Here is an 18,366-nt window from a genome sequence, read left to right on the forward strand (position 1 = left end):
CATGTAATGGGGATAGCACTTTTATATTGCTTTTTCTGTGTGGTTTCCATATTTTAGACAGGTACTTATTTTGTTCCTGGGGCAATGAAGTATTGAGCGATTTGCCAAGAGTCACGAGGAGCTGCAGTGGGAATTGAACTCACAACCTCAGGGGGCTGAGGCAGCTGCTGTAACCACTAGGGCACTCCTCCACTCCAGTGTGGTTGAAGCAATATTATAAGGTATTCAAAACACAAATAAAATTCACAAAATAGAAAAGAAACACTTATAAAGCCAATACCAAAATTCTAATCGCGTGGCGAGGGTGACTGGCACTTGGGGCGGTGGCATCCCTCCCCCCCCCCCCCCCCACTGTGTATGTTTCCAACTTTTTAACTTTGGCATGAGAAACCAGAAACTTGCTGCCCGCATGGGCTTTGGCACTCTCTGATGTCACATCCTAGGCGCGGGTCCCGGAAGTGACGTCAGAGAAAGCGCCGAAGCCGACGCGGGCAGCAAGTTCGTGGCTGCTTGCGCCGAAGTTAAAAAAGTTTGTCTTTCTTGACTTGACTGTAAGCTTTTCTGAGCAGGGACGGTCTCTTCCATGTTTCGATGCAAGAGCGCTGCGCATGTCCGCGTTCGTCGCTCGTTTTCGGCCTTTCCTTCCCACTTGGCTCCGGCCACCCGTCAGGCGCCGCCTCAGTCCCTCTTCTGCGCTGACCCGACGCCTCCCCCTCCCGCCTCTGACGTCACCCGACACCTCCGAGCCCGCGCCTGCGCGTCGCCGACCTCGCGACCGAAGCCACGACTCAAGCAGGTAAACTGAAAAAAAAAAAAAGTCCCGCGCCCGGCGCCCGGCAGCGGCGCGAGACCTTGTCTTCCCTCGAGCGCGGTGACGTCCTTAGAGCGCGCTTGGCCGAGCCTCGCGCCTTCGGCCTGTTTGCCTGGGGTGCGCGCGTCCGCCGGCGGAGGGATCCCGGGGAAGGAGGCGTGGGGGCGGGGCCGGGCCAGAAGCGCGAAGCGTCCCGAGCCCCGCACTAGGCAGCCGGGGCCGATGGCACGCGCAGCCCGACGCCGGAGCCTTCTTCATCCTCGCCGCTGGCGCGGCTCGGCCTCGGCGCGCGAGGTAAGACGGGGCTTGTGTAGGCCACTTGGGAAAGAAGTGCTAGGAGGACCCCATTTCAGAAATTGTCTGTTAATTTGCGTCAGGTTTGGGGTTGTGCAATTTCTGCTCTTCAAAACCTTCCTCCCTGGCCCCGAGAGCAAGTGCAGCTCCCTCGTTAAAGCGCCCGTTCACGCTTTCCTCCGCTGTAGCAAGTTTCTGGGATCCTCTTTCTGCCACTGTCTTAGATGATTCCCTGGAGATGAGCAGAAGGTTTACAATGATGAAAAGATTTTTGTTTATTTGATGTTTTATGTCACCTTTCATTCTAGGGTAGGGAGGGAAATTGGAATAGTTTAGATATATTAAAAAAGATGTTGGAGGAATGATAAAGTGTTTATGCAAATGAAAAATGTGATGTAGGAGGAGGTTCTTTGCAGTTGAATTCATGGTAAAACATTGTTTAATTGTGCTCAAAAATGTTATAAATTAATTGTGCTCAATCAAAACTCCTATAATTCTAAACAAAATCTATGAATAAGTCCTGTTTAAAAATTTATTTTGAAGGAATGATAAACATTTATTAGAAGTTAATATGGTCAATTTAAATGTAATGACTATTTTGCTGTGTTGTATTATTGTGTATTTGTTGCACTTCTTCAATAAAATGTTATAAGTAATATATATATAAAGTAATAAGGGGGGATATAGGGAAAAATAGTTTAGATATATTAAAATATATGTTGGAGGAATGATAAAATGTTTATGCAAATAAAAGATGCTACAAATTGAGCTAAAAGCTCAACATAGTAGATGACGGCCGCAAAAGACCCGAATGGTCCATCCAGTCTGCCCAACCTGATTCCATTTAAATGTTTTCTTCTTAGCTATTTCTGGGCAAGAATCCAAAGCTCTACCTGGCACTGTGCTTGGGCTCCAACTGCTGAAATCTCTGTCAAAACCTACTCCAGCCCATCCCCCACCAAGCAGCCAGACACAGACACAGTCCATGCAAGTCTTCCCAGTCCTGGCCTTAGTTCAATATTTACTATTACTGTATTTTCTGATTCTAGATCCTCTGTGTTCATCCCACGCTTCTTTGAACCCCGTCACCGTTTTCCTCGCCACCACCTCTCTCGGGAGCTCATTCCAGGCATCCACCACCCTCTCCGTAAACTAGAACTTCCTAACATTGCCTCTGAATAGTGATTGACAGCTCTAGAGATCAGATATTGTGGACTAAGATTGCACAGGTCATTTACCTAAATACTTCACGAACAGGTATAAGCAGTTGTTCCAGGGTCTTTACCCCCTAATGCTGCCTGATGTGGGTGAAGATGTTGATGGTTACTCCTGTTATTTTTATGGACGTTGGCACACTTGCATTAATGTGAACTGCTTTAGTGTTTCAAATGGAGGAAGATAAGAGGTTGGCTGTAGTAGGATCATGGGATACAGTATAGTCTTTGCTTCAGTGACTAGATGTAATAACATTTCCCAGTCTCCAGAGGTTACTCTAGTGCTGATTACAATCATAAAGGGTGTGCGTATGCTTTTATTACTCCACCTGGGTTACACATGATCAACAATTGCAGAGAAACAAGTGCACTGTCAATACATGTTTTGTTATTGATAAGGAAAGTTGTGTGGCTTTTTTTCCTACGTTTACAAAGTTTTGTAAATGTCAGCTTCTTGATCTTTTGTAAAACGGTTCTTCATCACCATTTTTGTTCACTGAGGGTAAAAAAAAAAACAAACCATCCTTACACCTGCCCCATCTGTTTACTGAAGAATAAATATAGGGTATGGGTGGGCTATGCTTCTTTTTTTTTTTTTTTTTACCGAGATCAGATTGTTGCATAATTGTTTTATACTATTTGCTTTCAAGGTCACATGAAAGTTTATCCTTGGCCTGTAATATGTTTTAAAGGTCTTAAAACATTCATTCTCTTCAAGTGAACATTGACTGTAAGCTTAACTCATTTCATATGGGACGGTGCTTTGTGTTTACTGTGCATAGTACTCTAAAGTAGAGCAAGTCAAACAAATGGCATAAGAGTTGTAATAAGTCCCTGTCCCAGAGAACTTAGCCCAAGCTAGTGCATAAGATCATGAGAGAGAAAGTGAATTGCCTAAAATCAAAATGAGGGTTAGTGGTAGAAACAAGATACCAATGCACTTACCCTGGTGTAATTAGTGTAGTTGCCCTGGTGCATTAGTGTAATTACAAAGGAACCTGTAGATCGGTTTGTTGTTGTTTTTTTTCAATTAATTTTGAAAATTTTTTTTTTCTTTTTACTTTAATTTTGTTCCTTTAGGCCTTCAATTCCATTAACTTTTATTCAGTTACTAGTTTAAGGCATTTTTTTCCTGCCTCCAATGTATCTGTCTAGTTCAGAAGTCTTCGTATAATTTTTAATTAAGCTTGGGGCTACTTTGGATTCTAATGAGCTGAAGGAGAGCTGCCAAATGTCTTACCAGGTGGGGCCTTGCCACTGCTGACCCATGTGTGTTGACATCCCTCTCCACCAGCCCACCTTCAAACTTATTGGGGGGTGGGTAGGAGGGTAGCCTCAAGGCTGTGGGCATTCCAACTGCATTCTGCTTTGTCTAGTGAGACTTACTTTGTCCTTGAAACATGTGGCTATTTCCCCCATCCACTTCTCCTTTCTGTTCTGAGCCTGGGTAGTGAGGCAGAGTAGCAGGGAAAAAAAAAACACCTAGAAAGAAAATGGGAACTGCTCTAGAGTTCTCCGGGGCCCACTATTGGCCCCTGGGCCATGCACTGAAGAACACTGGTCTAGTCATTGCAGTTCAACTGAATCGCACGTGCATATTACTGAAACTTAAAATAAGCTTAAATATCTTCGGACCATAGGAGGTATACTAAAAGTATACAGCTCAACGCAACATTAGTGTTTGAATATCAGCTCTTCATCAGTCCATGTTTTTTTACTTAGCAGAAACTTAACTTGTGAATAACTTATTAATAACTCCTTGTGAATATTTATTTTTTAAAGCACTTATCTTTGAAGACGCATCGGGTTACTGCCAGTTAAGTGCCTAGATCGGCATGCCTAGCCAATCTAGGCACTTAAGTTATTTTAAAAAATTGGCACCAATAACAAGAAATTAGCACTTCATAATTGGTTTCAATTTAAAATTAATTGGTTGCTAGGTGCCTTAACGTGCTAGGCGCCTACTCCAAGGCACCTACCAGGACGTAGTTAAGGGTGAATAATGGGCAGGTCTTGCACTTGTTTTGTGATAGTAGTCTAAATTAGACTTAAGCTCTGGTAGGTACCTAACTTAGGTGCTGGTATTTAGACTCAGAAACCCCCCCGGCATAAATAAACATCAAAACCTTAGGCATGCCCTACTGGCGCTTAAGTCCAATGATGACGCCTAACTTAAGATTGACATGCGTTATGTGCTGCGTTCTTCGGTGCTTATGTTTTAGGCATCATTTATAGAATTAGGGCCTGAGTGTCATACTTGAGCAATGACCTTCACTTCCTCACATGCTGCTTTCATAGCATCCCTAGCTGACTTGCTCAGTGAAAGATTGGATGTGTGGATCAAACCAGGAATCTTCATGCATGAGTTTTTTATGGTGTTGACTGATATTAAGATCAGCTTCCGCTAGGCGCTTTTCTGCGATGAGTCTCCGTTGATGTTTGCATGTCATCAATTGCTTTGTCAAGAAAAGGGGGTATAGAGGATAATTTATACAAAATCTAATTCAGTAAATTTTCTACACTATTTTTGTAAATAATTTATTATTACTAATAACCCATTTTTTTATCCTATGAATAAAAACTTTTTATAAAGGATGCATTGTTCTCAGTAAAGAGACCTCTTATAACTTGGATGTTATTTCAAGTCTTCATCCTGAATGCATGTAGTGTAATCATTTACTTCAAGCCTCCTTCCTATCTCAAAAATTTTTTATTGATTTAATTGATTAAGTAAAAAACTATCAACTAACTAAAAGTATGAATCTATTTTTTATTTATTTAATTAATAGATATGTTATTAATTTAATTATAATTTAATCAAATTATTATTTAATTATGATATCCTAACTTAAAATCACTTTATTCAGCTTATCAATATTATGGACAGATTAACTGTGGTATCCAAAATTAAATGTAAAAAAACAGCAACACTTATCTTAATGGCTTCCCAGCAAGAACCAACGTTGGTGGGTTATGAGCTACCCGACGCTCAAACTGTTTTAGAGCGTTTCAGCTATTGACTAGCCTTCATCGGGGGACAATATTGCTGCTGTACCACTATTTAGTTTCTCAACCTCGTTGGTGTTATGTATATATATAAAAAATGGGTTATTAGTAATAATAAATTATTTACAAAAAAGAAGCCAGACACTAATGTGTAGAAAATTTATTGAATTAGATTTTGTATAAATTACCCCCTTTTCTTGATTGATGACATTTTTTGTGGGTTGGATAATTTAGGAAATGATCCGTTTGTCAATCAATTGCTTTGTGACATGTTTTGTATGTTGTTTGTTTTTGTATTTTATTATGTATGTAATGTGATTTACTTTGTATAAAGTTGGAATATAAATAATAAATCCTAAACTATGAATTAATAATTCAGAACGTTGGCCTGATCTCTGAAATGTGTTTATTTTTATTTAGCATAATTGGCTTTGATCTAAGTACCTGACATTCCTAAAGGTGCAAGCCTATGCTAAAACAGAAGTGAATAGCATCACTTATTACCTAAAAAGGTTGTAGTATCAGCTTTGTAGGATATGTACTGGGTATGCCATATCTGTATGTCTATGTATTTGCATAAATGCAAGGGACTATCATGAAAGTGTCTAGATTTCCCTACACGTATATATTGGAATTAGAGTCACCATATCCAGTAGCAGGAAGTTGATATTGGTAGAGTCAGAACTGTGACTTAGTTTGCAGGCATAGAGCGGTGCTCCTGTTAGGGCAAGGTGTACGGTAAGTGTCCTGATTACCGTATTTTCACGCAAATAACACGCACCCGTATAATACGCGCACACGTGTATAGCGCGCAGAAATCACGATGATAAGCACAAAAACTTTGATATAACGCGCTCACGATTATACCGCGCATGCTGCCCGACTCTCCGTTCACCCCCCTGACTTCCGTGCACTGCCCCGCCTCTCCGTGCGCTGTCCCGACTCTCCGTTCACCCCCCCCTGACTTCCGTGCACTGCCCCGACTTTCCGTGCGCTGTCCCGACTCTCCGTTCACCCCCCCCTGACTTCCGTGCACTGCCCTGACTTTCCGTGCGCTGTCCCGACTCTCCGTTCACCCCCCCTGACTTCCGTGCACTGTCCCCCCTTGAAGGTCTGTCCCCATCCTGAAAGCCTGATGCCCCCCCCCGACGTCCGATACATCCCTCCCCCCGAAGGACCGCCGATTCCCCAACAATATCGGGCCAGGAGGGAGCCCAAATCCTCCTGGCCACGGCGACCCCCTAACCCCACCCCGCACTACATTACGGGCAGGAGGGATCCCAGGCCCTCCTGCCCTCGACGCAAACCCCCCTCCCCCCAACGACCGCCCCCCCAGCCGACCCGCGACCACCCTGGCGACCCCCACGACCCCCCTTCCCCGTACCTTTGGTAGTTGGGCCAGAAGGGAGCCCAAACCCTCCTGGCCACGGCGACCCCCTAACCCCACCCCGCACTACATTACGGGCAGGAGGGATCCCAGGCCCTCCTGCCCTCGACGCAAACCCCCCTCCCCCCCAACGACCGCCCCCCCCCAAGAACCTCCGACCGCCCCCCCAGCCGACCCGCGACCCCCCTGGCGACCCCCACGACCCCCCCACCCCCCTTCCCCGTACCTTTGGTAGTTGGCCGGACAGACGGGAGCCAAACCCGCCTGTCCGGCAGGCAGCCAACGAAGGAATGAGGCCGGATTGGCCCATCCATCCTAAAGCTCCGCCTACTGGTGGGGCCTAAGGCGCGTGGGCCAATCAGAATAGGCCCTGGAGCCTTAGGTCCCACCTGGGGGCGCGGCCTGAGGCACATGGTCGGGTTGGGCCCATGTGCCTCAGGCCGCGCCCCCAGGTGGGACCTAAGGCTCCAGGGCCTATTCTGATTGGCCCACGCGCCTTAGGCCCCACCAGTAGGCGGAGCTTTAGGATGGATGGGCCAATCCGGCCTCATTCCTTCGTTGGCTGCCTGCCGGACAGGCGGGTTTGGCTCCCGTCTGTCCGGCCAACTACCAAAGGTACGGGGAAGGGGGGTGGGGGGGTCGTGGGGGTCGCCAGGGGGATCGCGGGTCGGCTGGGGGGCGGTCGGAGGTTCTTGGGGGGGGACGGTCGTTGGGGGGGAGGGGGGTTTGCGTCGAGGGCAGGAGGGCCTGGGATCCCTCCTGCCCGTAATGTAGTGCGGGGTGGGGTTAGGGGGTCGCCGTGGCCAGGAGGGTTTGGGCTCCCTTCTGGCCCGATATTGTCGGGAAGTCAGCGGTCCTTCGGGGTGGGGGTGCGAGTGGTCCTGCCGGGGGGGGGGGATGTATCGGACGTCGGGGAGTCGGCCGGGCAAGAGGGCTTGGGCTCCCTCTTGCTCCGATCGTGGATGCGGGTGCGGGTGGGAGCGCGTGCGAGCGGTCGTTCGGGGTGGGGGTGCGAGTGGTCCTGCCGGGGGGGGGGGATGTATCGGACGTCGGGGAGTCGGCCGGGCAAGAGGGCTTGGGCTCCCTCTTGCTCCGATCGTGGATGCGGGTGCGGGTGGGAGCGCGTGCGAGTGGTCGTTCGGGGTGGGGGTGCGAGTGGTCCTGCTGGGAGGGTGAATCGGGCGTCGGGCGGGGTGGGAACTATGTTTTAAAACTTTTGTATACCGCGCTCACGCATATAGCGCGCGAGGGGTATGCGCGGTAGGTAAAAACGCGTATAACGCGCGCGTTATATGCGTGAAAATACGGTAATCATTAGTATTTTAGGAAAAACAAATATTATGATGGGCAAGTATACAAGAGATAAGATTTTCATAAGAATCGCCATACTGGGACAGACTGAAGGTTCATCCAGCCCAGTATCCTGTTTCCAACAGAGGCTAATCCAGGTCACAAGTACCTGGCAAGATCCCAAGGTGTAAAACAGATTTTATGCTTCTTATCCTAGTGTTTTTCCCTAAGCCATTTCAATAATGGCTTATAGCCTTTTGTTTTTGGAAATTATCCAGACCTTTTGTAAACCCTGCCAAGCTAACTGATTTCACCACAGTCTTCGGCAACAAATTCCAGAGTTTAATTACATGTTGAGTGAAGAAATATTTTCTCCTGTTTAAATGTGAGCTGTTTATTTTTTGGAAGAGGTGGCGGGAAAAGTAAGAGCAAAGAGTTTAGCAGTTAGGGATTGAGGGAAAGGAGTATGGGAAAGCCTATTTCTAATACTGGAGGAAAGCATAAAAATTAGCTGCAGCTATAAAACTAGGCATCTGGACTCTTTCTGGGCAGTGACGTGACTGTTAGAGTAAAGGAAGTATGTTGAGGAGGCATTATTTACAGAAGCAGGGAATAGTGAGGAATTGCAGGTAAATGGCAGGAATCAAAGCCAAACAAGAGCCTTGTCTGCTAATCAGACTCCTACCATCTGCAGCGTCCTTCCATCATGTGCCCAGCTGCTCAAGCATCTTACTGTTACTGCAACAGATTCATCCATGGTTGCTGGCATCAAGGAGCATTTCCAACATTTCATAGGCCTTTATTTTCTTCATTCATTACACTGTGTTGGTTCTCTTCTACATCTATGCCTGAAAGACAATCCAATTATCTTCCCAGAAGATGTAAAAACACAGGCAGACAAATCTTTGGGAAAGTTTTGCAAACAGTTGAACAGAATATTTTCCATTTTTATACTTTTATAAAAATATTTAAATATAAAATAAGTGTTTGAGGCTCAAGCAGATGAGGACTGGGGCCAGACTTTGTCCCTGTGTCATTATCTTGCTTGGCAATTCCAAAGCTGAAAGCCTAAATATATTTGTAGGGAAAAAACTGAAGGCTTATCTTTATCTAACTAGTTTGTACTTAGGCTATTTTATATCTTATCATCTCAATTGTAACTTAGGCCTCTTGGTAATTCTCTCCTCCTCCAATTTATGTTTCACTTATTTCATGTAAACCACCTACATGTCCTTATATACAGTAGAGTATATTAAATAAATATAGTGGTAACTGTCTAATACCCAAAGCTTTTGGCAATCTATTTGTTTACTATTGATTATTAAACTTGATATACTACCTTAGTTGCAGCATAATTCAAAGCTCAATTCCTAGTGTCAGCGAAATAAGCCTCCCTAACAGAATATGTAAAAGCTGAATGAATACCCTCCGATGTCAAGGAGCACTGTGGCCTGTAAATATTCAGGACCCTGTTAAAATATAAGGTGGGGGGGACTTTGCCATATAGCAATCAGTATATCAAAGGCAATATTTTAAATCTTGTCCTCCACAAAAAAAGGGCGACCAATACGATGAATACAAGCAAGGAGTGATATCGTAAATAATAATAATTTTATTTCTTATATACCGCCAAAGCCATAGTAGTTCGAGGCGGTTTACAACAAAGAAGGGCTGGACAATCAGCAAAAATGGTACAATGGTACAATCAGAGAAAATAGGTGGCAGAGAAAAATGGTACAAACAGAGAAAATAGGAACAATCAGCGAACAGTGTACAATCGGCGAAAAAAATGGTACAATTAACGAAAATAGGTACAATCAGGGCAAAAAATGGTACAGGGAAGAAGATCAAGACAATCTGCTTAAAGGATCAATCCAAGAATGTAGGTATAACAAAGGGGTACAGTGGAAGTGGGCATGTAGGTAAAAAAACGGGGGGAGCAAACAGCAGGTGAAGATGCAGTTTAAAGGGAAGCAGTTTAATGGGAAACGGGACATGGTGAGATAGAAGGGGCCAGGGTAGGGTAAAGGGGTCTTAGGGCGTGAATCGGGTGAAAAGATTAGTTTTTAGTAGTTTCCTGAAGTTCAAGTAGGATGAAGTGCGTGAGATGATGTGGGCCAGGCAGTTATTGAGCTGACCTGCTTGGAAGGCAAGAGTTCTATTTAGATATCTTTTGTAACGGCAGGCTTTTAGGGTAGGATAGCTATACAGGTGGGTTCTACATGTGAGTTTGGATGGGCGGTCTAGGATAAAATGGGATACCAAGAGCGATTCTAGTCAAACAGCCAGCAGCGTTCTGTACAACAAGCGTTCAACTTATCTGTTTAGACGCGGCAGCTCTTCATATACAGCTTCCTGCTGCTTAGCATAAACCAACTACTGTGTAATTCCAAATGTGAATCAAAACTCCCAAACCCTTGACTCGAGTTTCGCATAGCGCGTTGTCAGGAGGGTATAAACTCATCGGAAGCTGGACTACTGCATCAGGGGGTTCACTGAAGACAGAATAAAAATTGAATGCAAAGAAGTGCAGAGTACGGTAATACATTTGGGGATTAGAAATCGGAAGGAACAGTATGTGCTGGGAGGTGAGAGGCTGATATGTATGGATGGGGAGAGGGGGATGATAGTGTCAGATGATATAAAGACAAAGAAACAGTGGGACAAGAGGATGCTTGTTGCCAGAAGGATGCTAGGCTGTATAGAGAGAGGTGTAACAAGTAGAAGAAAGAAGGTGTTGATGCCCTTGTACAGGTCATTGGTGAGGCCCCACTTGGAGTATTGTGTTCAATTTTGGAGACCATATCTGGCAAAGGACATAAGAAGACAACAAAAATGACAGGAGGTTTGCACTAAAAGACGTATGAGGAGAAACTGGAGGAGACAAATTTTTTTTCAGATATATTAGTGAAAGGAGGAAGATGAAAAATGGAATTGCGAAACTAAAAGATACTATGAACCGATATGTGAAGAGTGATGAGGAAAAAGCAAACGTGCTAAACAAATACTTCTGTTCTGTGTTCTCGGAAGAAAATCCTGGAGAAGGACTGAGATTGTCTGGCAAAGTAACACAAGAAAATGGAATAGATTCTGCACGTTCATGGAGGAAAGTGTTTATGAACAAATTGAAAAACTGAAGGTGGACAAAGCGATGGGACCGGATGGGATCCATCCCAGGATAGTGAGGGAGCTCAGAGAGGTTCTGGCGGGTCCTATTAAAGACTTGTTCAACACATTTCTGGAAATGGAAGTGGTTCCTGAGGATTGGAGAAGAGCGGATGTGGTCCCTATACACAAAAGTGATCACGGATGAAGCAGGAAACTACAGGCCGGTAACCCTCACTTCGGCTGTTGGAAAAATAATGGAAGTGTTGCTAAAAGAAAGGTTAGTGAACTTCCTAGAATCTAATGGGTTACAGGATCCGAGGCAACATGGCTTTACTAAAGGTAAATTGCGCTAAATGAACCTGATTGAATTTTTTGATTGAGTGACCAGAGAACTGGATCAAGAAACAGTGTGACAAGGCGATGGCTGTTGTCAGAAGGATGCTGGGCTGCATAAAAAGAGGCATAACCAGTAGACGAAAGAAGGTGTTGATGCCCCTGTACAGGTCGTTGGTGAGGCCCCACTTGGAATATTGTGTTCAGTTTTGGAGACTGTATCTGGCGAAGGACATAAGACTTGAAGCGGTCCAGAGGAGGACGATGAAAATGGTAGAAGGTTTGCGCCAAAAGACACATAAGGAGAGACTGGAAGCCCTGAATATGTACATCCTAGAGGAAAGGAGGGACGGGAGAGATATGATTCAGACGTTCAAATATTTAAATGGTAGTAACTTAGAACAAAATCTTTTCCAGAGAAAGGAAAATGGTAAAACCAGAGGACATAATTTGAGGTTAAGGGGTGGTAGACTCAAGAGTAATGTTAGGAAATTCTTTATGGAGAGGATGGTGGATGCCTGGAATGTGCTCCTGAGGGTGGTGGTGGAGAGGAAAATGGTGACAGAGTTAAAAAAAAAAAAATAAAAGCATGGGATGAACACAGAGGATTTCTAATCAGAAAATAATGAGTATATATTGAAGGAACTAAGGCCAGTACTGGGCAGACTTGCTCAGTTTAGATGGGTTGGAGTGAGCTTTGATGGAGACTCCAGTAGATGAAACCTATGCACATTACCTGGCAGAGCTCTTGGTTTCTGGCCAAGAAATATCTAAGAAAAAGAGCAATTTAAATAATTAAATTATAGTGTGTGTATGTTTGGGCAGACTGGATGGATCATTTGGGTCTTTATCTGCTGTCATTTACTATGTCTTCCCTTATAAATGCTGTCTCTCTCTCTCTCTCTTTTTTTTTAGGTATAAAGTTTACAGCAAGGAAAAAACTGACATTTATTAGACAGTTTTGGAAACTATAATTCATTGCCACTGCTGGGTTTGAAGCAGAAGAGAATTCATCTTTTCATTTTGTCTCGTAAGTTAATTTATTTATTGTCCTATTTCCTTTATGTAAAGAGTGTGGTGATTGTTTGGAAAGCAGATGTTTTTTAATAACTAGGTCAAGAACAATGAACATCATAAGATCAATTGGTGTAAACGGTACCTCTAATGTCTTCTCTATTTTTCCCTTGTAATAGACTCAATTCCTTTGTATTTCCTCTTCTCCACCTAGTAGCTGTCTTCTCATGATCATCGTAATCTTAGTATATCTCAGGGATTTTATGTCACCATAAACCTAGTTAGGCATAGAGCGACTCATAACCTGTAGATTGGATTAGGAGGACATGGGACAATTGGAGGACGCTTTTCATTATTTGAGAAACGTATGAGGATATAGTTACCGGTCTTAATTCTTTTGAATGAAAAACGTTTACTACAATATTGATAAACATTCAACAATTATACTGTTGTGCTGTCCTCACATAACTTTAAGGTCTCTTAAGATAAGAGAAAAAACGCAAGCTGCTAATAAAAACATATTGTGTTGATAGTGTCTTTAAAGGTTGTGATTTTAGTAACTTGACACAATAAAATGGCATCTTTTTCTTTTGAAGGAAGATAGTTAAACTGCTAATTTTTGCCTTGGGCGTCTTTTTAAAGCACAGTTCTCCTGTGAAGTGCTAAATCCAAAATCTTGATTGTGTGCGAGATGAAACACTTTTTTTAAAATCAATTTAGTCATTCCCTTCGATACCATGTCGGAGTTTCTTGAGCATATTAAGGTGGTAAAGAATATGTGGAAATATTGTTGGAAGGCAGGAATTCTGCTCCTTTGCACTGCCAGTTGGTTTGTTAGAGGGGCATTTTCGATATAACATCTAAATACGAGTTTGGATGTTTTGCAGAATGCACAAAAATCCAATAACAAACACGACAATTTTCTAAACAAGAAAATGTCCATCTTTTTGTTTCAAAAATGGCCTTTCTTCAGATGTGCTTGTCCTGAGTGCATCTATCTTTTTGAATCATAAAAATAAACAACACTTCTAAAAGAAAATCGCACAAAACAAGTCATTGAGATGTAGGAGGAGCCAGCATTTTTAGTAGACTGGCCATACAGACTTCCCAGCAGAGCAGTGGGACACTCTAGGGTAGGGGTGTCAAAGTCCCTCCTCAAGGGCCGCAATCCAGTCGGGTTTTCAGAATTTCCCCAATGAATATGCATGAGATCTATTAGCATACAATGAAAGCAGTCCATGCAAATAGATGTCATGCATATTCATTGAGGAAATCCTGAAAACCCGACTGGATTGTGGCCCTTGAGGAGGGACTTTGACACCCTTGCTCTAGGGGGCACTGCAGTGAATTTCACATGAAAAGGCCCAGGTACATATCTCACCATAACCCCTTTCTATTGTATGGTGAGTCTTCCGAGCCCCACCCAAAACCTACTGGACCCAACTGTACACCACACCAGTGGCCCTGATGCTTGCAGGTGTTACCTGTATGTAGGTACAGTGAAATTAGGGTGGGGTTTGGAAGGCTCTCGCATTCCACTATAAGTGTAGTAGTTAGAGTGGGGTATGGGCCTGAGTCCCCCACTAGTCTACTTCAGGAACCTGCTTGCTGCTTTAATCAGAAGCTGTCATAAAGGTAGGTATGTACTTTTTCATTCACATCTTTGGGGGTGTGAGGGTGTCATGCTTAACACCCCTCCAGTGGTAATCTGGTCAGTTTTGGCAACTCTTTGGCATTTATTTGTTGTTAAAAACAGGTCTAGCACCAAACATCCTCAAAATTGTGCCCAGGATGCTCCCTTGAGATTTAGACACTTTGGACAAATACCATAGAAATTCATCTGCCCCTTTATGCCACTTTTTGGATGTTTTTTTCTTTTTTTTTGAAAATGAGCCACATACTGTCTAACTTGTATAAATCTAGGTGTTTTATACTAACATTAATACAGGAATTAAGAGCCTCATCAAACAGAAAAGAGACCATCATCCATAACCAAGAAATAACATTCCCACATAATTCCCGTTGACCAGGCATACTGCAGGAAGTCATCCTCACCCCTCTGACCTCTGACCTGGAAAAACAATATTTTTAAAAATGTGTGTTTAAAAGAATTTTGAATTTATTTATTCAATTTTTTATACTGTTCTCCCAGGGGAGCTCAGAATGGTTTACATTATTTTATTCAGGTGCTCCAGCATTTTTCCCTTTCTGTCTTGGTGGGCTCATAGTCTATCTAATGTACCTGGGGCAGTGGGGGGGGGGATTAGGTGACGTGCCCAGGGTCACAAGGAGCGGCGTGGGTTTGAACCCGCAACCTCAGGGCGATGAGGCTGTAGCTTTAACTACTGTGCCACACTCTCCCTTGCTTTCTCTCAAATAGAAATTAGGTAAGGCATTCCACAGTAAGTTAGTCTCTTCTGTGGTACAGCATAAATACTGTGCTCTCACTGACACATTTCAAACAAATTTATAAGCCAGACTCAGAGACTTGAACATGCAACAAAATTAAATAAAAACCAATAACAGATTGGATGGTCTGAAAGTGCACTTTATCACCTGCTTTTTGTTGTCTTTCAAAAACATGCTCTTAATACAGGGGTTCCACCACTCTTCCGGCAATGTAGACCACATAGCAATTTCCAGAATATTTAGGGATCCCTCTTTATTCTGCACCTCCTGCTTCAGATCCATACCCTATAGAAACATGAAGGCAGATAAAGGCCAAATGGCCCATCCAGTTTGGCCATCTGCAACAACCATTATCTCTTCCTTTCTCTAAGAGATCCCATGTACCTATACCATGCTTTCTTGAATTCAGACACGTTCTCTATCTCTACCACCTCTTCTGGGGGACTGTATTTCCTTAGATTACTCTTAACTTCGTCCTACGCCCTCTCATTCCAGAGCTTCCTTTCAAATGAAAGATTCGGCTCGTGCACATTTACGCCATGTAGGGATTTAAATGTCTCTATCGTATCTCCCCTCTCCTGTCTTTCATAAGAACATAAGAATTGCCGCTGCTGGGTCAGATCAGTGGTCAGCTCACGTGGCAGCCCTTAGGTCAAAGTCTGTTCCCATATGCTTTAAGATGAAGAGCAAGCACCATCGCAGGTCTTTGAGGCCATGCAGGGCTCTATTGCTTCTTTGTTTGCTTGGCTGCTGCTGTTTCCAGCCTACAAATACATCTCAGGCACAGGCTGTTTTTAACCTCTTCTGTAGGCACCTTATGATGGTTCTACAGACCACAGGTTGAGAACCACTGGTCTAACCAGTTTAGTGGCATTGTCATTACAGTGAATACTTATGAAAATAACATTTTCATTTTGTCTTATCTGTACTAACCATAGTTCCAATCCTGAAGTGTAGCTCAGTAACTGCAGCCTGTAACAAATGACTGTAAAATGACTTTTTTTTTTCAGATAAGAGCAAAACGCGAAACAGGAATTAACAGCTAAAAACCACATGAGACCATGTGCTAAAATGTACTACCCACTTGATTTCTCTACCCCTTCCCCTGCAGCAGGTGCAGTACTTGGCATTGCTCACTGCTAGTGTATAAAGGAAGAAAAAAAAGTCAATAGCTAGTACGCTAGCTAGAATTTCTCGTAAAGCAGCAATTGGAAGGAAGATCAAATAGTTTATGTGAAATTCTGGATGTTACTATATATTTTGTTTCATTAGATTTTTAGCCACCAGAGATGTCGTTTGCATTTATAGTTGCATTGAAACAATTTGTATTTTGTACAAGAACAGATTGACATTTGCCAGTAAGAAATAGAATCTTGACTTTTGCAGGTATTAATCATGTGCTTGTAATGGTGTCTTTAATTCTCATATAGTGTTAACTGTCTGGCTGTGAAATCTGTAGTGCAGGTTTTTTTAAATTACCTGGAGTGGTAGGTACAGCTCCAGCCACCTTGTTGGGCAGACTGGATGGATCAAACAAGTCATTGTCTCCTGTGTTACGATGAGCCCTCAAATAAAACCTAATGGAAAATGGCTGCAAATAACGAGGAATTGCAATCGCAATGTTTAGTATTATGATGTCAACTGGGATCTTTATTGACACCTTGCTTGAACCATGCGACTGACTCATGTTTCAGTAAAGATCCTAGTTGACACATCTCTATCATATCTACTCTCTCTTGCTTCGTTTGAATCCTGTAGAGATCCTCTTTGTTTCCACAAATTAGTATTATGAGGCCATCTATCAAAATTCTGTGATGAAGATGGAAGCAGTTTTCCAGTTGATGATATCTGTATGTCTTAATGCTAGGATTTGGTGTTCACCTGTCATGTTTTAGATCTTATTTCTTGGTGGTTACAGGTAGGAGCCATGACATTTTGTCAATTCACTAATACATTTTATGGATGAACATGGTTCTTGCAGTTTAGTCCTTTATGGCAGATACTGTGTATTACCGCTTATACCATAATGTGTCCCTTTCAAGTTAAGAAACAGAAAACCCATCTCATCAGAAAAAGTCTGGGGACTGGGTTGGTTAATTTCAAGATCTCTTTTTGAGAACATGCATTTTTAATCTATGTTGGTAGACTTTTGCAGTTGATATAAAACAATGACACCTAGTAATTTTGGTCACTGTGTTAAGAGACTGACTATAGAAAATCTCTTAGTTCAATGAAGGTCCTGCCTGAAAGTATATATTTCTTTCTTTCTTTATTCATTCATTCTATTTTCTATACCATTCTCAAAACGGTACTCAAGCATTTTCCCTTGTCTGTCCCGGTGGGCTCACAATCTATCTAATGTACCTGGGGCAATGGGGGGGGGGGGGATTAGGTGACTTGTCCAGGGTCACAAGGAGCAGCGTGGGTTTGAACCCACAACCTCAGGGTGCTGAAGCCGTAGCTTTAATCATGTTTTTATGTTGAGCTGATTCACTCTCTCAGCTCTTTTTGTTCACAGGAACTGAAGTTCCTGCTGTGGGGTTCAGCCAGACTTAACCTTTGCTTAAGAGTGGTGGTAGTTCTGTTGTTCAAAGCCCTTAAAACTCTGTCCACAGCACACCTTTTAGTGATGACCTTCTCTCTTACAATATTGATTTCCCCCCTCCCATTCATTCGCAACATGACTGCTAATTTACTTTGATATTTTTATAATGATGATGGTTGTCCTTTCTTTTATGCCAAGCTTTCCTTTCCTAAGTATTACTTCTCATTTGGTCAATTTCTTGAACATCATAAGAACATAAGAACATAAGCAATGCCTCTGCTGAGTCCTTGGCACCGTGAGGTGTGCTTCTGTGGCAACATTCTAAATTGACACCTCACGGCGCATGCAGGGGCTGAAGGCGCGCGACTGTGGAGCTTTATCAGCGCGGTCGTCTTCGGCCGCATTTGGCGGTTTGTCGACCGGCAGGAGAGTGGCTGTGGCGGTTATTGTGGCGATGGCGGTTTCAGAGCGGCTAGCGCCGGCATTTTCTCTCCTGTTAGTGGAGAGTGTCGGTTCCATGTGCAGTCGCTGTTACAAGGTAAAAAAAAACACCAAACGGCTCAGGGAAGTGATGGGGAAGAGGGAAAGGGGGCTACTTTGGAGGGAGGGGTGTGTTGGGAGGCCGACAGAGAGAAGGGGGCCAGAAGAGACAGAGGAATACAGGCAGGGGGCCAAGGACAGAGACAGGGGGCCAGGCAGAAAGAAAGACAGCCATCCATACAAGGAAAGAGAGAGAGACAGAAATAAAGGCAGGGTCAGGCAGAAAGACAGAGAGAAAGAAAAACAGGGAGCCAGGCAGAAAGACAGAGAGACAGACAAACAAAAACTGGGGGCCAGGGAGAGAGACAGGGGGCCAGGCAGAGAGACAGCCTGAAAGATAAACAGGGGGCCAGGCAGAAAGACAGACAGACAGAAAGAAAGACAGCCATCCATACAGTGGGCAAGGAAAGAGAGA

General features: G+C 43.6%; 1 protein-coding gene across 11 annotated transcripts in view; it reads left to right on the plus strand.

Moving 5' to 3' along the window:
• Positions 1 to 547: 547 nt before the first annotated feature.
• Positions 548 to 18,366, plus strand: part of MEF2A (myocyte enhancer factor 2A) — a 123,516-nt gene continuing 105,697 nt past the window's right edge. For 2 of the 11 annotated variants that reach the window (XM_033919918.1, XM_033919922.1), the window contains exons 1-2: positions 548 to 796; positions 12,359 to 12,473. The gene's annotated coding sequence lies outside the window, so the exon portion shown is untranslated. Of the gene's footprint in view, positions 797 to 846; positions 1,106 to 1,335; positions 1,355 to 2,315; positions 2,335 to 12,358; positions 12,474 to 18,366 lie in introns of those variants that run through there. The other 9 variants (XM_033919917.1, XM_033919920.1, XM_033919919.1 and 6 more) reach the window with 7 other exon arrangements.

The sequence above is a fragment of the Geotrypetes seraphini genome, chromosome 14 (assembly GCF_902459505.1).
Source record: "Geotrypetes seraphini chromosome 14, aGeoSer1.1, whole genome shotgun sequence".
Taxonomy (NCBI): Eukaryota; Metazoa; Chordata; class Amphibia; order Gymnophiona; family Dermophiidae; genus Geotrypetes; species Geotrypetes seraphini.